General features: G+C 45.4%; 1 non-coding gene across 1 annotated transcript; it reads left to right on the top strand.

The window, feature by feature from the left end:
* The first annotated feature begins 15,378 nt into the window (after positions 1 to 15,378).
* Positions 15,379 to 15,512, top strand: LOC115062522. Its single transcript, XR_003842472.1, has one exon. It is a non-coding gene; the product is annotated as a small nucleolar RNA SNORA17 (small nucleolar RNA).
* Positions 15,513 to 16,620: the final 1,108 nt, after the last annotated feature.

Here is a 16,620-nt window from a genome sequence, read left to right as displayed (position 1 = left end):
GACTGTTTCCCCATCTGTGGAAGTAGAAGAGAAAAATAATAATCTCTCTGCTTGCACAGAGAGGCAAGTTAAAATTAGGTCGTGGATGTGAACATTCTGTATATATATATATATATATATATATATATATATATATATATATATATATATATATAAATTGCTGCATCCATAAAAACAAAGCGGTGAGCTCCCACTTCCACACTCCAAGTTCAATGTACTTGTTCGATAATGACTGGGATTTAGCTCTTATTGCTTTCAAGGATAAATCTGTCTGTTCATCCACTTTTCTTAAACATTGATAAACACTTTTAAAAATTGCAAATAAGTAAAACAAGAAACAATGGTGGTAAGATAGCTCAGTGGTGAAAGAGTACTGGCTGCTGCTCTTCCAGAGGACCCAGGTTCAGTTCCCAGCACCCACATGGCAGATCACACCTGTTTGTAACTCTAATTCCAGGGCTTCTGAAGCCCTCAACCAGATATACAGGCAGGCAAGACACCAGTGCACTTAAGATTAAAAATAAATGAACAGGGCTTCACTTTGTACCCCTCCTTGCAGCTTGCTATGTAGATCAGTGACCTCAAACTCACTACGTAGTCAAGGGTCAGCTTGAACTCTGATCCACCTGCCTTATACTCTCTAGTGCTATAATTTGGAGTTATAATCATATGTTACTCATGTTTCCAAACTTGTTACACATTGCACTGAATGGAAGGCTTTGACAATTTCTCATGTTCGTGAATCGCTTCTAGAGATTGTCTGACCTGTAGCCTGAACTTTGAACGTTTTTTTAAAAATGCCCCCTTAATGATCCAAATATACAAATCTGGGAATTATTACCTTTAAGGCTCGTTTTTAAACAAACTTTGGCTCTCTCTATTTTTAGGTTACTTCTCGGCTAGGCTTGCCCTTGTACTCTTTCCCTTAGATGCTGCTGTGTCAGGAGACAACAGGAGGTGAAGCTGGAGTGCTTTCTTCCTACTGTGACTGCCTTGATCCCCATTAGGGCAATTGAAATCTCTGCTCTATGTTCAGGGAAGCCATTAATGGAAGCTTTGTAGATTTGCATCCATGTTTCTTATTCTGATGGGTGTTCCCTGTTCCCTCCTGCCAGCTAGATCAGGGTCTCCCTCTATCCTTCCCCATAGTATACGGAAGCCCTCTGGCTGTACCTGACAGGCCACGTGGGTTTGACTTCCTGCTATCGTCGCTTCTTCATGTGCAAAATCTCTCTGTGTCCACTTATGTTACATCTACGCCTGAATCCAGGCAGCCGGGCTGGAGTTGCTCTGGCTGCCTCCCAGTCTGCAACATCTCATTATTCAAACCCTGGTCAACCTGATAAAGCCATTTTGAACTTCTGTGCTTAGCTAGTCCTGCCTGAGTTGGGCCCAGATTGGATCTGCTGTTGACTGAGGAATATGAAGCAAACCCTACCCGGAACCCTTCACTGGCTCTGGCTGACAGCACATTGGCCATCGTCAGGAGCCTGGGTGATCTGAACATGGGAGTTCCTCCCCGTGGGCCTCTGAGGCTGCCCACTGTCCTAAGAGAATATATAGTTTCAAATCTGCAAGACATGTGAATGCCTAAAGTAAAAACAAGGGCTGCTGTTGCCCTAGGACACTGTACCGTTCAGGAGCAGTCTCCGTCAGTCATCTGCCCTGGCCCTCTCTAGAACACCAGCAGATTTCCATGACAGGAGCAGGAGCGGAGGCAACAGAAGAATAAATAAGACTTTCAGTCCGACAAGTATTACAGAGGCCTAAGCTTCTTCAGGCCATGTGGTGCCTCTGACAGTCCTCACTGCCTCTCTCCTACGCGTCAACCCTTCCCATCCGCTGGCCAGAACCACATCAGTCCCAACTGAGAGTAGAAGCCCAGGCTAGCCCAGAACATCATCAGTAACAGGCCCAGATAATTCTCAGTCTTTAAGAAGAACTTACTCAAGTTTTTTTTTTTTTGAGTTCTTTTCGCTCTGTGTCTCTGTTGTTTCTTTCTGTGTCTCTGAAGAACTCAAGTTTTCAAAAAAAGAATTTGAGATGTTTTGAAGAATTGTATCATCCATACACAGGACCGACCATAGTGCTCTTTCCATATACAGTACTGACCATCGCGCTCCTTCTAAACACAGTACCAACCTTAGCACTCCTTCCATACACAGTACCGACCTTAGAGCTCCTTCCATACACAGTACCGACCTTAGAGCTCCTTCCATACACAGTGTCGACCGTAGCACTCTTTCCATTTCACTCCAGCCTGGAACAGTGGTTGCTCTGCTGGGGTGTTAAGGGTCATTTTCTTCATGAATTGTTAATACCACATCACGATTAATAATAACTGAACCCACTGAGCATTTACTATATGGCAGACACTGTGCCAAGCAGTTTTCATAATTCATTTCAGTTTCCCCTTGCCCCGCTCCTTGGGGGCGGGTCTTATTTATTCATTTCACCTTGAAGACATCAAAGTCAGAGGCATTGAAAGCTCACACAGTTGGTGAATGGAGGACCCAGGGGCAAACCTCTCATGATGACTGTGAAGTGTGTGACCTTTATTTTTACAGTTTTCTGAGATGACCTTTTCCTATGAAACCATTGTTTTTAAACCCTAGTTAATGGCTAGGTGTTCTGATGCATAAGTATAATCTCAGTACTTAGCAAATGCAAAAGCATTCACTCACAAGTTAGACGCTAGCCTGGTCTGTGTAAAGAGTTCCAGGGCAGCTAGGGGTGCATAGACCCTGTCTCAAAATATAATTAATAATAATAAATAATAATAATAGTATTGACACTACTTAGGTTGTATGACCCATGCTTTACCTCCAAATCTGCAGTGAGAGAAATGACTCTTGAAAGTTATCCTCTGACCCCCACACACGTGCCTCACACACACACACACAAACACACACACACACACACACACACACACACACACACGCGTGCCTCACACACGCATATGCCCCGCCCCCCAAAACACATAAACATGTAACGTGGTTTTCTCATTCGGATTTTAAAACTAAGATCTGTAACATTAGAATTATAAGTGTGTGTGGGGGGAAATTTTATACTCTTAATTCTTATCTGAAAAATGTTGATTGATGGGTTGATTGGCAAATAGCATTTTGTGTTCTCAGTTCCTGGGAAGGGTTTGGAAAGGGAACCATTGCGACATCCTGAGAAGCGTGCACAAATGCTTGTCAGCCACCGTTGCCCTGGCCTGGCTCAGTCACTGCCTCCTCTAAAGTTGTCTTTTTTCCTTATTTCACAGAGACCTGACATGGTGATTGCTGGGGCTTTAAAAGAAAAAGTCGGCAACTTCCAGAAATGAGTCCTGTGGTTTAGAAAGAAAGCACCTGGCCTTATGGTGTGAGTTCCTCTTGTTCTGTTCTACTTAAAACGAAATACAGAAGATGAAGAAAGGAGAAAAAAAAATATTCCACTGGGTGATGGTGACCCATGTCTTTAATCGCAGCACTCAGGAGGCAGAGGCAGGTGGATCCCTGAGTTTGAGGCCAGCCTGGTCTCCGGAGCAAGTTCCAGGACAGCCAGGGCTACACAGAAATACCTTATCTTGAAAAAAACAAATAAAACAAAAACAAAAACCAAACAAAAATACAAACCAGTTCCCTTGGACTTAGAGAATTCCAGTCTCCCTGCAGATCCCGAGCCCTCTGAGGGGCCTAAGGAGAACTCTGCAGATATTCTTTGTATGCTAAAGAACCCGAGGCTACACAGCTAGTTCATTCACCATGACTCCGAGTTTTTCTGCCAATTCCTTTCTACTCCTCCTTTGTGACTTTGCTTCATGTCCATTAGAAGGGAAAAGAGAGATAATTTCTGCTTCTTCAAGAAAGGCCAAGACGAAGCCAAACTTCTAAAAAGATGGTGTCTTAGTCATGGTTTCTATTCCTGCACAAACATCATGACCAAGAAGCAAGTTGGGGAAGAAAGGGTTTATTCAGCTTACATTTCCATACTGCTGTTCATCACCAAAGGAAGTCAGGACTGGAACTCAAGCAGGTCAGGAAGCAGGAGCTGATGCAGAAGCCACAGAGGGATGTTCTTTACTGGCTTCCTTCCCCTGGCTTGCTCAGCCTTCTTTCTTATAGAACCCAAAACTACCAGCCCAGAGATGGCACCACCCACAAGGGGNCNNNCCCCCTTGATCACTAATTGAGAAAATGCCNNACAGCTGGATCTCATGGAGGCATTTCCCCAACTGAAGCTCCTTTCTCTGTGATAACTCCAGCTGTGTCAAGTTGACACAAACTAGCCAGTACAGATGGAGACGCAGATTACTTAATATGACTTCAGGATTAGCCTTAGGTTTTTCAGCGGAGGGGGTAAAGGAAAGGGTCCCTCAAATGAGATTCATTTCTACCTCTCACCAAAGGAGAAGGGAGACAAATATTGGCTCATGGGGGTTCAGAGTGCAACTTAATTTTTCATCTGCCTAGAGAAACAACTCACAGAGAAAAAAGGCTTGCTGGTAAACTCCTCTACCTCTGAGTCACCTTGGTGCCCAAAATGTAGATGATGTTTAAAAGAGAAATTCAGAACCACAGTATCCTGTAGTCTTTGTCAGGTGTCATCAATACAAACAGGCTGCAGACTCTGCCCAGGAAAGCTCAGAAACCCAGCTTGGAAGGTGGCTTCATTCAAAAACCTTCCAGTTGAGGACCAGGACTATTTGCCTGTGTTAAAACAAAACCAAATAGCATTATCCATCACGGGATCTGGTCCAGGCCAGTGCCCATAGGATCAATCAACCTCTCAAACATCTTTTCAGAATGACTATTCAGCTACAGTCATGAATTAAAGATTCGAGGGAGAGAAGAACATAGCTCCCAGTGGTTAACACTACCGTTGGATTGCATCCCAAGTGTGAGGTCGCAGCCTCTCCTCCAGGAGGTCTGACAGGATGGATCACAATTGGTTTTAGCCATTGCTGTCATGACAAACATTTTTTTTTAATTTGAGTTTTTAAAATGGCAAATAAAAAGGAAAATGACTCCGGTGGAAGAGGGGAGGCAGATTACAGCTAAATCATAATTTAAAAGAACAACAATCCAGAACTTTCTATTTTCTAGTGCCACGTCTGATTATGCCCAATAGGTGCCTTTGTGACTTATTTTACTACTTGGCCCACAGATATACTTCCATGTCTCTGATGAACCAATCTGTCTTCATCTTAGTCTTGGAAGCCATAGTAACAATAAACTAGATTCATTCCTGTGTACGAGTAAACCCCTGTTTCTCAAGGACTGCCCTGTGACCCACCTGTAACCTTAATGACGAATGGTTCCGCATTGCCTGTTCTGGGAAATGACAATCATGGCTTTGGTTCAGAATGTTATCATGAACAATTTGTTATGACCACCTTGCAACCATATGCTTGTTTCAGAAGGCTGTTGTGACCAACTTGTTTTGCTGTGTTCTGCTTCTGTAACTCTCAGCTATTTGCCTACCACATTTGGAAACCCTCTACTCCTCAACTATAAAAATCCTTATCAGGGGCTGGAGGGATGGCTCAGCGGGTAAGAGCACTGACTGTTCTCCCAAAGGTCCTGAGTTCAATTCCTAGCAACCACATGGTGGCTCACAGCCATCTGCAATGTGGCCTGATGCAAAGTGATGTGATCTTCTGGTGTGTCTGAAGACAACTACAGTATACTCATTAATATAAAACAAATAAGTAAACTTAAAAAAAAAAACAAACCTTATCTTACCCATATCTAATTCTAATCTCTTGTACCCTGCCTTTAGGGAGAGACAACCCATGAACAGGAATAAAGAAAATCTTGTTTTAATTAATTTGGCCATGACGATTTGGGTTGGTGGTCTTTCTCTTCTGTGGGATTATGTCTCTAAGGCATGAATCCCATGTTTGTGCAAGACTGTGGGTGCAGAAAGGGGTGGCAGCCATAACAACTAAGTTACTTTCTGAGTCCTTAGGTTCTTCAGAATTTTTACAGATTAGAGTTACACTAAAATTTTCTGGGAACAGATTGGCAAGCAGGTTGTCTTCAGGGAGTGACAGTGGTCGGTTGTACAGGCTTCCCCCCATCAATGTAACACATGAGGGTTAGGATTCTGCTGTTGCCGTCTTGGATTCTTTGCTGTTGGTTTTGCTTTGTGACAGGGTCTCATGTAGCCCAGGCTGGCCACAAAGTCACTCTGCATATAGTGTGGATGTGACCTTAACCTTCTGGTATTTCTGCCTCAGCTGCTAAACCTGTGATTATAAAATGCATAATGCTGCCAGACCTGGCTGCCACCCGGGAGCTCTTGTCATTGCCTTTGTACTGTGTTCTGCAAATAAGTCTAAGGGGACAACGGAATCTTGACTTTCTGTGGTCCTGAGTCAGGATCTACTACTCCCTGTCCCCTGACACCCTGCCGTCTGCCAGGCCTCTCTCCCTCCTCCTGGTTTCTGCCACTCTCCACTTGGGGAGGTGACTGGGGATTACAGCGGGAGAGATCTGTGTTCCTCTCGCCTGGGGTGGAGACACCTGTGAGCTACAGGCTGGGGAAGAGGAGCTCGGGGGCAGAGGTGACTGCGTGGTTTCTTATTCTACTTGGGTTCTACTTCACCATTTTACAGCAGAACTTCTTAAAACAGTGATCATCTTTGAAGACCGGGGATGGGGGAGTGGTAGGAAAGAAGAAGGTTTCCTGTTTAATCTTGTTTTTAAATATAGCTAGCTTGGCACAAGCAATGATGTTTCCCCAGTGAAGTGGAACCAGAAAGGGGTATGAGTGCAGAATGAGAGTGAGCAACGCCCTGAGGGAAAGATCTCCCAATGGCAGGGCTGGGCATGGAGAAGTGGAGGAGATGGAGACCCTTGTCACCTAGCAGAGGGAAGCAGCACTGCCTCCCAGCACAGCCCTGCTTGAGGACCACAGAGTGGTTGTGGCTCCAGGCCACTCATTTACAGTGTCCTGTTGGGAAGGTGAATTGGGCAAGGGAGGAAGATGAAGGAACACTCTTGGCTGACATAGGCCTGTGTGCCCAACAGAAGAGACGCTGCCTGAATCTTAGTGGGCAGAGAAGAGGAAATGGGTCGGAACCTCCAGGTTCATACACCGAGGCGGGCAGGCAGGCGCAGAAGCAGCAGTCTGGTCTTAGTTCTCCTTAGACCGGCGAAGAAGGAGCCAAGTGACCTTGCTCTGCAGCACAGGATGGACTGACGTTTCCTGTGAGCTCAGCGGTGAGGGGAAGAGTAGATACTCTCTGGTGAGGGCTGACTTAATTAGCCGTTTTAATAATTCATGAGTCTTTAAAACATTTGCCAGCTCCAGAGCTCAGCTTCTGCTTCTGGTATTTAGCTCTGGGATGTCTCTACCACAAATTGTGCTGCTTCATGGGACAGCCGGGAGCAAACCTGGCAATATGAGCTCTAGGTTTAGCTAGACCGTGTCCAGTTCTTAACCCTGTGGGGCTCAAAACCTCTTTGAGAACGTGGTGGAAGCTCTGGACCCTCTCCTTAGGAAGATGCATAGACATATGTACGTGTACATATAATTCGGGGCTCTGCAGTCTCCTCAGAAGTCTCCTATCTTGAACTTCTGCTTAAGGATTCTTGATTTAGATCATCTCGGATTCTATTTTAAACTCACCCCCAAGCCAGGCTGTTAATCTGTCAGTGCAATGCTGTAACTCTGGGTTTGCAGGGAACCAGTCTCAAGTAGATGTCTGCAGAGTGAGAAATGCGGAATGTGATATTGGTTCATTAGGCTGAAGTAATGTGAAGGCAGAAAACAGAACGGAACGAACGGAAGACTGAATGCAAAGCCATGATCTCCCTCCCTCCCTGCCACCTGCTAGAGAGGAGGATGGCTGAAGCCCCGGGGGGTGGGTGGGACTTGTAATCAGGACAGCCAGGGGTCCTTGAGTGCCAGCCTAAGCGCCTTCTGGATGCCCCTTAACCTCCTGAACCCCAGTTTCTGCATTTGTAAGCTGGAGCTAATAGGAATCCAGCCTGTGTCTGGATTTGGAGGACCAGGCGAGTTCTGTAAATGCGTCTGCATGGTACTTGAGAAATGCCATAAATTTCAGAACACTGCATTGGTTTAATGCCAGAGGAAGGGAATGCTACAGGGTAACTGGAAACTGCTGGCTGATGGCCTGTCTCCTTCGTCATAAGGGACTGTGGATGGCTGCTGGGGCTACTGAAGCATGATGCTGTCACAGCCTTGATTTCTTCCCCTCCATACGGCTGAGGAGTATGGGGGGTATAATAAATACCAAGAAGGGAAATGTGGGCTTTTTTTTTTTTTTTTTTTTCTGGCTGCAAGCCTGAACACAGCCGAGAACACAACAGAGAGGAGAGAGAGCTCCGGAAAGGGGGGAGAACCATGGGTCTCTTCCATTTCCGAATGGCTCAGGAGCCAGAGGGAGATCCACTGCTCCCCACAGGGAGATAAGGAGCTGGCAAGTCAGCAAGCCATATCCCCTGCTCTCTTGGGTCTCACAACGATGACGACGAGGAAGTAGGATGACCTGGAGAAAGGAGAACAATGGATGGATGACAAATGTCCTATCCTAGATAAGGTCTGGGACCCTGAGGTCAAGATGGTGGAGAGAGGGTGACTTGGTACCAGCCACATGCACAAACTCTCCCATTCTCCTAGTAACACTCCAAGATAAACATTATTTATCCTTCACTGTAGATGAGGAAATCGAACCTCAGAGAAGCCACTCAAAGGCCGCAGCTATTTATGTGTTGCCGAAGTAATCACACCAGCTCGGGCTGCCTGCCTCTGAGATCCATTTCTCTGTCCCTGCCCACTCAACCAGATGAAAAGCTGAAAGCCTCAGTAGTACTAACTCTAGGTCCTTGAAAGTCATGGCCAGCTGCGTCCTGTGCACAGAGTGCCAGCTCGGGAAATATCTGCCCGGTGACTGAGACAGAGAGAATGTTCTTTTCTTGATCCTGGGCAGCTAGCTCTTGGCGGCTCACAGGCACGGTTTACCTTTCCTCCCACATCCCACCCCGCCCCGCTCCCCGGAGGACTCAGCATGCCTCACTTCCCTTCAGTCCTCTCAACAGAGAACAAGGCAGAGAACGGAGGACAGTGCCTGGCAGATATAACGCAGATATAAAGTCTCGAATCTGTCCCACATGGCCTCAGATAGCGTTCCAAACAGCAAAGACTCTAGAGAAGAAAAATACCATCAAGTCATTTAGTCAGGTGGATGGCAGGACCGGGTGTCCTGGGAGTCCTACCCCTGAGGAAGATTTGGGGGTATGCAGCTCTCAAGAGGAAGGTATTTTGTATTTCCTGGGGAAGCTGCCATCCCAGGAACTGAGAGTGGATCAGTTGGAAGGTCTGTAGCAGGAAGCAGGGAAGCTCAACCCAAATGGGGCCGCTGCCAAGGCAGAATCCTGTTGTTCTGGGGACTTGGTCAAACAGTCTCCTCGCTGCTCTGTAGCTGATAGTGCCAAGTAGAGACAGCAAGACCTCCACCCGCTTCCAGCCACTGATTCCATGATGCTGATGAGCTGTGATCGCTAAGAGGAAAAAGGCTTTGTCATCCAGATTTTTCCATAAAATTCTAGCCTGACTCTTTATGCTCTAAGCAGGCCCTGGGCTTCCTTTTTGGCATCTTGGTTGGGTATGACATGTTCCCCGGGGTCAGCTTGTTTCCTAGCCATTTTCAGAGGAGCAGAGAAAATGTTTAGAATTTACATCTGAATAATGGATGGCAGCAGAGTGTATCATTACTTACATGTGGTAAAGTCCCCTTGGATAAGGAGCAGCAGTATAATATTAATTTTTCTTGCTGTCACTTGATAGTATGAATTGGTTTTGTGTAAGAACCAAGAGCTCATTTGGTTTGAATTTAGGAAACTGGCAAAACAAATTTGACTTCCGTGGATCTGAATGATTACAGTGTAATAAACACACAAAGACCAAGGGGCTAATGTATCATTGTTTTCAGTTTTATTTATTCAAAACTCCTTCATCATGGGTATAAACAGCCTTTATTAAAGATTATGAACCAATTTCCAAATGAATTGTAAATGGCTTTCTATAGAGAGATTACTTGATTTGTTGCTTTCTTGAATAAAACATGGGTTTGCCCTGTGGGTTACGGGGCCTGTGTATTAATATTGGAAGTTTATTTTGTTGTGCTTCGCATCTCTGATGTGCAATGTTGGATTTGTTCTCTGATCTATCTGTCTTCACTCTCTTTAATAAACACGGAGACCGAATGGGTAACCTCCCAAGACCTGCACTTCAGTGAGTCATAAGAGAATGTCTGTTTGCATGGCAGTCTATCACTGGAATGATAATTCTGGTTCCCTTTAGAAATATTAAAGTGTCTGCTCTCCACAACAGACTGCTGAGAAAGGTTTGAGAGCCGCTATGGGTCATGGCGGGGACTCGTCTCTGACCTTTGCTTTTGTGGCATAGTGACAGACTGACAGGCGTTTTAGCTCATTGCATACCGCTGAACTACCAATATACTGCCCTCAGAGGTAGCGGTTGAGAGAAAAAGACTGCATTATCAATTTAGAAAATTACACAGAGCAGACCCTTGCAGGGAGAGGCATCGCCCTGCATGTCCCCCAAGGGTTGCAGTGCACAACAGTAAACGCTCCAAGGGGACTTGGTGTCTGGGCTGGGAAGGTCCCTGGAAGGCCATTTCTTTTCACTCCCTCAAGGCCGGCTAGTATTCTTCAATATAGTAAAGCTGTTGTGTGAAGGACTAGAAATGGTAATGTCTAAAGAGGTCTTCCTACCTCTCTAGGAAAGTTCCTTTGTGTGGTTATTTTATTGCACCATGGTCTCCAGAATGAACCACGTAAAATTCTAGCAGCTGGGAGTCATCATCAAACATCAGTCTCAGAAGAAAACAGTCTGAGCTGCTAATGGCAACATTGTGTCCAGTCTACAATGTAACAACCTTCCGTTTTTAAAATCACTTTTATTTATTTATTTATCTATCTATTTATTTATTTATTGGTTTTTTCGAGACAGGGTTTCTATGTATAGCCCTGGCTGTCCTGGAGCTCACTTTGTAGACCAGGCTGGCCTCGAACTCAGAAATCCACCTGCCTCTGCCTCCCAAGTGCTGGAATTAAAGGCGTATGCCTCCATGCCCAGCCACTTTTATTTTTCAAATTAGTTTTTTTTTTTTTTTCTTCAAATGATCTCCTTATGTAGTAGCCCTGGCTAGCCTAGAACTGGCTATGTAGACCAGGCTGGCTCAAACTTTGGGCTATCACCCTCTCTCAGCCCCCTGGAAACTGGGATTGCCAGCTTGTGCTACCACTCCCAGCTAGTTCAGAGGACTATAAAGCAGTATCTAACAAAAGGTCTGGGTGTCCAAATTAAATTGGGCCACAGTCATTGTCACTGGGATTTTAAGCTGCCTCGATAATTCTGTAGTAAAAGACACATAAAGTGTGTACTCTTGAATTTGTTGTGCCTCAGGAATGAGTCAGCCTAGGCTAGCACAAGAAATCAAGTCAAGCTAGGGCCCTAAGGGAGCTGGCTGGCCCCTTGCGGCAGAGGGCGAGGGAGACCTGGAGACAGCCTGGCACGCTCTTCAGAAGACTTAAGTCTTCTCTTCAGATCCCACACTCCTCCTTTCCTCTTAAGCCCCCCACCCCCAAATTCAAATTGATCGTTTCCCTCTTGGGAAAAGTAATTCTCTTTCTTCCAAGTTGTTTCAGGTGACCTCGCTTCTGATCTCATCTATAGCTGGGCACTACACCAGATCCATTACATGCATGCCGGGAGAACAGAGCAACCTTCAATCCCTATACACGGGCTACTTTACCCTCCTGGGTAAGTCATGTTTTATTCAAGAAAAGGACAGCTCAAGGAATCTCTCTAGAGACCATTTACAGCTCATTTGGAAATTGTATCCTTAAGGTTTTCATTCTTTCCTTTTTGAGACAGCTTCCCTGGCTGGACTCAAATTCAGTCTATAGACCAGGCTAGCCTTGATGAGCTAGCCTTGAAGTATTGATTCTCCTGCCTCTGCCCAACAAGTGCTAAGATTTTAGGTGTTGCTACTTTCCCTGGCTTTTATTCATGATCTTTAATAAAGCCCGGCTTTGCCTCTGTCTGGACGGAAGGTTCTGGCTATCTTCTTTGTCTTTGTATCTTGTAGGTGTCCGTTCCTACATTTAGCATATGGCATATATAAAATTTCTCAGGTTTTCTAATTACTGACAGCTTATTTATACATATATAAGTATAACAATACATAATAGCTTATTTTAGTGGGATCTGCAAACATTGCATAAACTTAAGATTTCCGTTTGACTCTCAGCAGTCAAACTGTTTTCTTAGAACTAATTTCTATTTTCTACTTGACAAGAGATTTTTTTTTCTCTCTTCATTATCTGTCTCTGTGTTCTAAAAACAATGAATTTTCTATTTAATTCAATGTCTGTGAGTGGTTTACCTACATGTAAGTACTCTACGTGCATGCAGGGCACACAGAGGCCAGAAGACGATCTTGGCTCTCCAGGGACGGGAGTTAAAGACAGTTGTGAGTTGCCATGTGAACATGAGGAACTGTACCTGGGTCCTTTACAAAAGTAGCTAAGTGCTCTTAGCTACTGAGCCGTTTTCCCACAACCGCCCTACACACCCAGCAAAACAAGACAACCTCAGACAAACAAAGAACAAACAACAAACCCCCTTGAATTTAAATCTTGCCCTTCAACGTTTTTAGATTACTAACACACACACACACACACACACATGCACACACACTTTTACACTCTAGATTCCTAAATCATACATGCTACCTTGGATTATAGTCTAATTTCATGTTTATAGACTTTTGCATTTACATTTAGGATAGGAACTTCTACTTGTATTTTCTTTTCTTCTTCTTCTTTAAAAAAAAAATTTCTTGAACTCCGAAGTAAAACATAGCCCCTGTTCCCTCTGCCGTCCCCTCTTTCTGGCAGAAGGCGCACTGAGCAGCCAGGCATGAGCTGTGAGAAGATGAGGTGTCTGCAGAGGAAGTTCTGATGCACCCACTCCTGGAGGCCCAAGCCATCCTTCCTCCAAGCCCCGCCCCTCTCAGGCTTCTCCCAGCGGGCTTTGTGAGATTGTTTTCCCTTTGGTCTCCGGGGTCCCTCAGATGAGGCAGCGTGAGGAAAGACTGAAAGAACTCCTCAGGGCCACAGAGTGCCTAGAGACCAAAGCATAGACCAAAGGCTATGTTTGTGAGGAGCCACAGAAAGACAGCCAAGCACCAAAGAGCAGGCGGAAGACCTGCTGCTTGTCTAACCTAGTGATGACCCTCGATGTGTTTAAAGAGGAAAAGAAGATGCATGTGAAGTCCCCGAGGATCCTGGGAAAAAGATGGATGCTCTAGGAGCGGCCAGAGAGAATACAGGATGCATTTGGAACATTTTCTACCAGAAAGCAAAAGAGAACCCCAAGATTGATAGAGCCATGGCAAAAAGACCTACAGAGGAGCTGATTCAAACTGCACACACTGGCCAAATCTGGTGACCTGCGTATCAAAAACTATGATACCGACAGGGGATGGAGGAGGGACCCAAAGTTGCATCATTCAGTAATAGTGTTCATAAAAGAACAGAGGGCTAAGGAAAGTGTTTCTTTACAAGAATTCTAGGTAATACAGAGTGGTTCTATAATAGAAAACCTTAATTTTCTAACCCACAGTATTATCATTGGCATAGGCAGGAGTCGTTAATAGACAATAGAGTAGGTGATGAGTAATAAGATATCTATACAGGGACAGAGTGTTGCCCCACAAACTGCTTATCAATTAAAAGTGGAAAGTATATCTAGTGATCTGCTATCTTAAGTGATCAAATTTACCATCGTTACTGGGGGAACAATGCTTTCGTATGCTCCCTAGATTATATATCGTGGAATATACAAATAAAACAGGCGAAACGTTTTCCCAGAGTCTTCAGTTTGAATCTTGTCAAGTCTTTAGAACTATATTCTAGGTTATCAGAAATATAAGAAATAGACGAACAAATTCAATGCCCCTCTAAGGAAATGAACAGACCTAGAATATAGACATTTTACAGGTAAACTGTATTGAGTTTTGCAGAAATATCACAGTTGGGGATTAGGGGTGTGGCTTAGTTGGGAAAGTGCCTGCTGTGCATGGAGTCAGAGATAGCAATATCACAATTAGAAAACACAGAAAACAGTGGCTCTTCCTGGTTGTCAGCTTGATGACATCTGGAATGAACTACAATCCAGAAGTGGAGGGCACACCTGTGATTCAGATCTTGAGGGGTTTGATCTGGATCTTGAGGCATATTGGCTATAAAAAGCTTAGGCCCAGGCAAGGTAGTACATGCCTTTAATTCCAGGAGGCAGAGGCAGGCAGATCGCTGAGTTCAAGGCCAGCCTGGAACAGAGCAAGTTCCAAGTCCAGGCATGTTGGCACACACCTTTAATCTGGGCCACACCTTCTACTGGAGGCCAACATAAGGACAATGGAAGAAGGAAAGCTCACTCTTCTGCTTGCACTTACTTGCCAGCACATCTGTTGGAACCTACTTCTTCAGGATTCCAGCTTATATAGAATTCCAGCTCAAACACCCATGGGACTGGGACTGAGCAACTACTAGATTCTTGAACTTCCCATTCACAGCTGCCCATTGTTGGGTTAGTTGGACTGTAGACTGTGAGCCATTCCAATAGTTTCCCTTAATATTTAAAGACACTCCATAAGTTCTGTGACTCTAGAGAACCCTGACTAATACATTGGTCTAATTAAGAGAATTAAAATAAAAAGGGAAAATATTTAGTCCCAGCATTCAAGAGGCAGAGGTAGGTGAGTTTCTGTGAATTTGAGGCCAGTTTGTTCTACAGTCTAGCTAAGTTGAGTTGAGTTCCAGTCTAGCTAAGACTACATAGTGAGACCCTGTCTGAAATAAACTAACAAACAAACAAGAAAAAACCAAACGGTCTAAAGAGGCACACTTTTGTAAAATAAAACCCTTGTTGAATCCTTAGGGGAAAAAAATTAGAAACTATAAAGACACTTTCAAGAACAATTCAGAGAGGGGACATTGTGACCCAGACCCCTCTTCCCTGTGTCAGCATGATGTGAACAGATGTCCTTTGCCATGAACTCTCAAGGTCATGACATAGTGCTTCACCACAGTGAGCATGGAAGAAAACCCGCAGTCCAAACTAACGCTTCCTCCGTGTCAGGCAGTTCACTTAGAACGTTTAAAAGCACGCAGTGATTCCCCTCTAGTCCCACAAGGGGAGCCTAGAAGGATCGGCTGGATAATCAATGAGAGGGAGAAAGAAGAGAGCAGTCTCCAGATGTCAACCTCTCGAGGACAGACATCCCAAGATTTACCCACCAGTCTAAAAGCATCAAAAACACCAAGCAAACCTATCCACAGAGGTGTTGCATGTAGGACTGCTGCAGCACATGTATGTGTCAGTAGGTGGCAGAGGGGAGAGACGCTATGTCTAAACCCAGTGTTCTGACCTAGGAACATCTGAATGATCAATAGCCTAACATTCCCTGAAAAAAACAAAACAAAACAACAACAACAACAACAATACAAATGAGCCTGAGACAGCCACCAGACCAGCACCACACAGGCCCAGATGCACCAGGGAGTAAACCAGAAGAACCCTGCCTGGCACTGCTGGTCCTAGGCAGGAGTGACAACACTCTTGGGCCAGTCAATGAGTAGGGAAAGGAGGGAGCCCTAGACAGCCACCAGACTGGTGCCATGGGGCCCAGACAAGGATGGTCTGCCCCTTGCTTGGGCAGCAGTAGAGTTGTCTCTGGATGGGGGTTGCAGATGAGCAGGCCCTGAGGGTACAAGGGCCAAGAGCCAGCTTTGCCCCATGTCTGCTGGGAGGTACCTATGATGAAAGAGAGAGACAACCTCCTCTTCTCCCTCACCCCTCACCATCTATGGCAGGCAGGAGAGCTGGCCCTGGGGTCATGAGAGCAGGTAATGTCCCTCACTGGCTACAACATCCCAAAGAGCAGGCCCTGCACCTCACCTGGACAGCAGGGTAGAGCTGGTCCTGAGGGAGTGTAAGCAGGAGAGCTGGGGGCCTGACAGCTCAGACGGCTCGCAGGCCCAGATCCAGGGCTTTCAACTGGGTTACCCCGACATCTACCCCATGGACTAGCTGGTGGTCCTACAGACCCAAAGCTGAAGGATCTCCATGACACAGGAAAACAACTGGGTACCCAAGAGGAGTCCCTGTGAGGGTCCAGTATTGATCGAGTAGCAGAAGCCGCAGGCCTGGAATCAGGGCAAGAACTTATTACAAAGAAATGAAATGTGGACAGAGGGGTAGTCTGTGGGATACACTATCAAACACTACAGCTCCTACAGCAAGATTCCTTTTCTCTATTAAGGGGAGGTTGCAAGGGTGGAATGGGAATACAAGGGGAGAGAGAGGAGTGGGGTTGGGGTCCATGATGGGAAATCATGATTGGTTCGCAAAGAACCAACGAAAAGCTAAACCAAACCAAACACAAACAAAAAACCCCAAGCCAGTACAAAGAAAATGAGGTAAAAATCTGCGGTACCTTTGCAGGAAGGCGTGTCTCCATGCAGTCTTATTTGCTGCAGTGACATGACACAATCACTCCTTTCTGTACAG

Source organism: Mus pahari, chromosome 18 (genome assembly GCF_900095145.1).
Source record: "Mus pahari chromosome 18, PAHARI_EIJ_v1.1, whole genome shotgun sequence".
Taxonomy (NCBI): Eukaryota; Metazoa; Chordata; class Mammalia; order Rodentia; family Muridae; genus Mus; species Mus pahari.
This window is presented reverse-complemented; position numbering and strand designations above follow the sequence as displayed.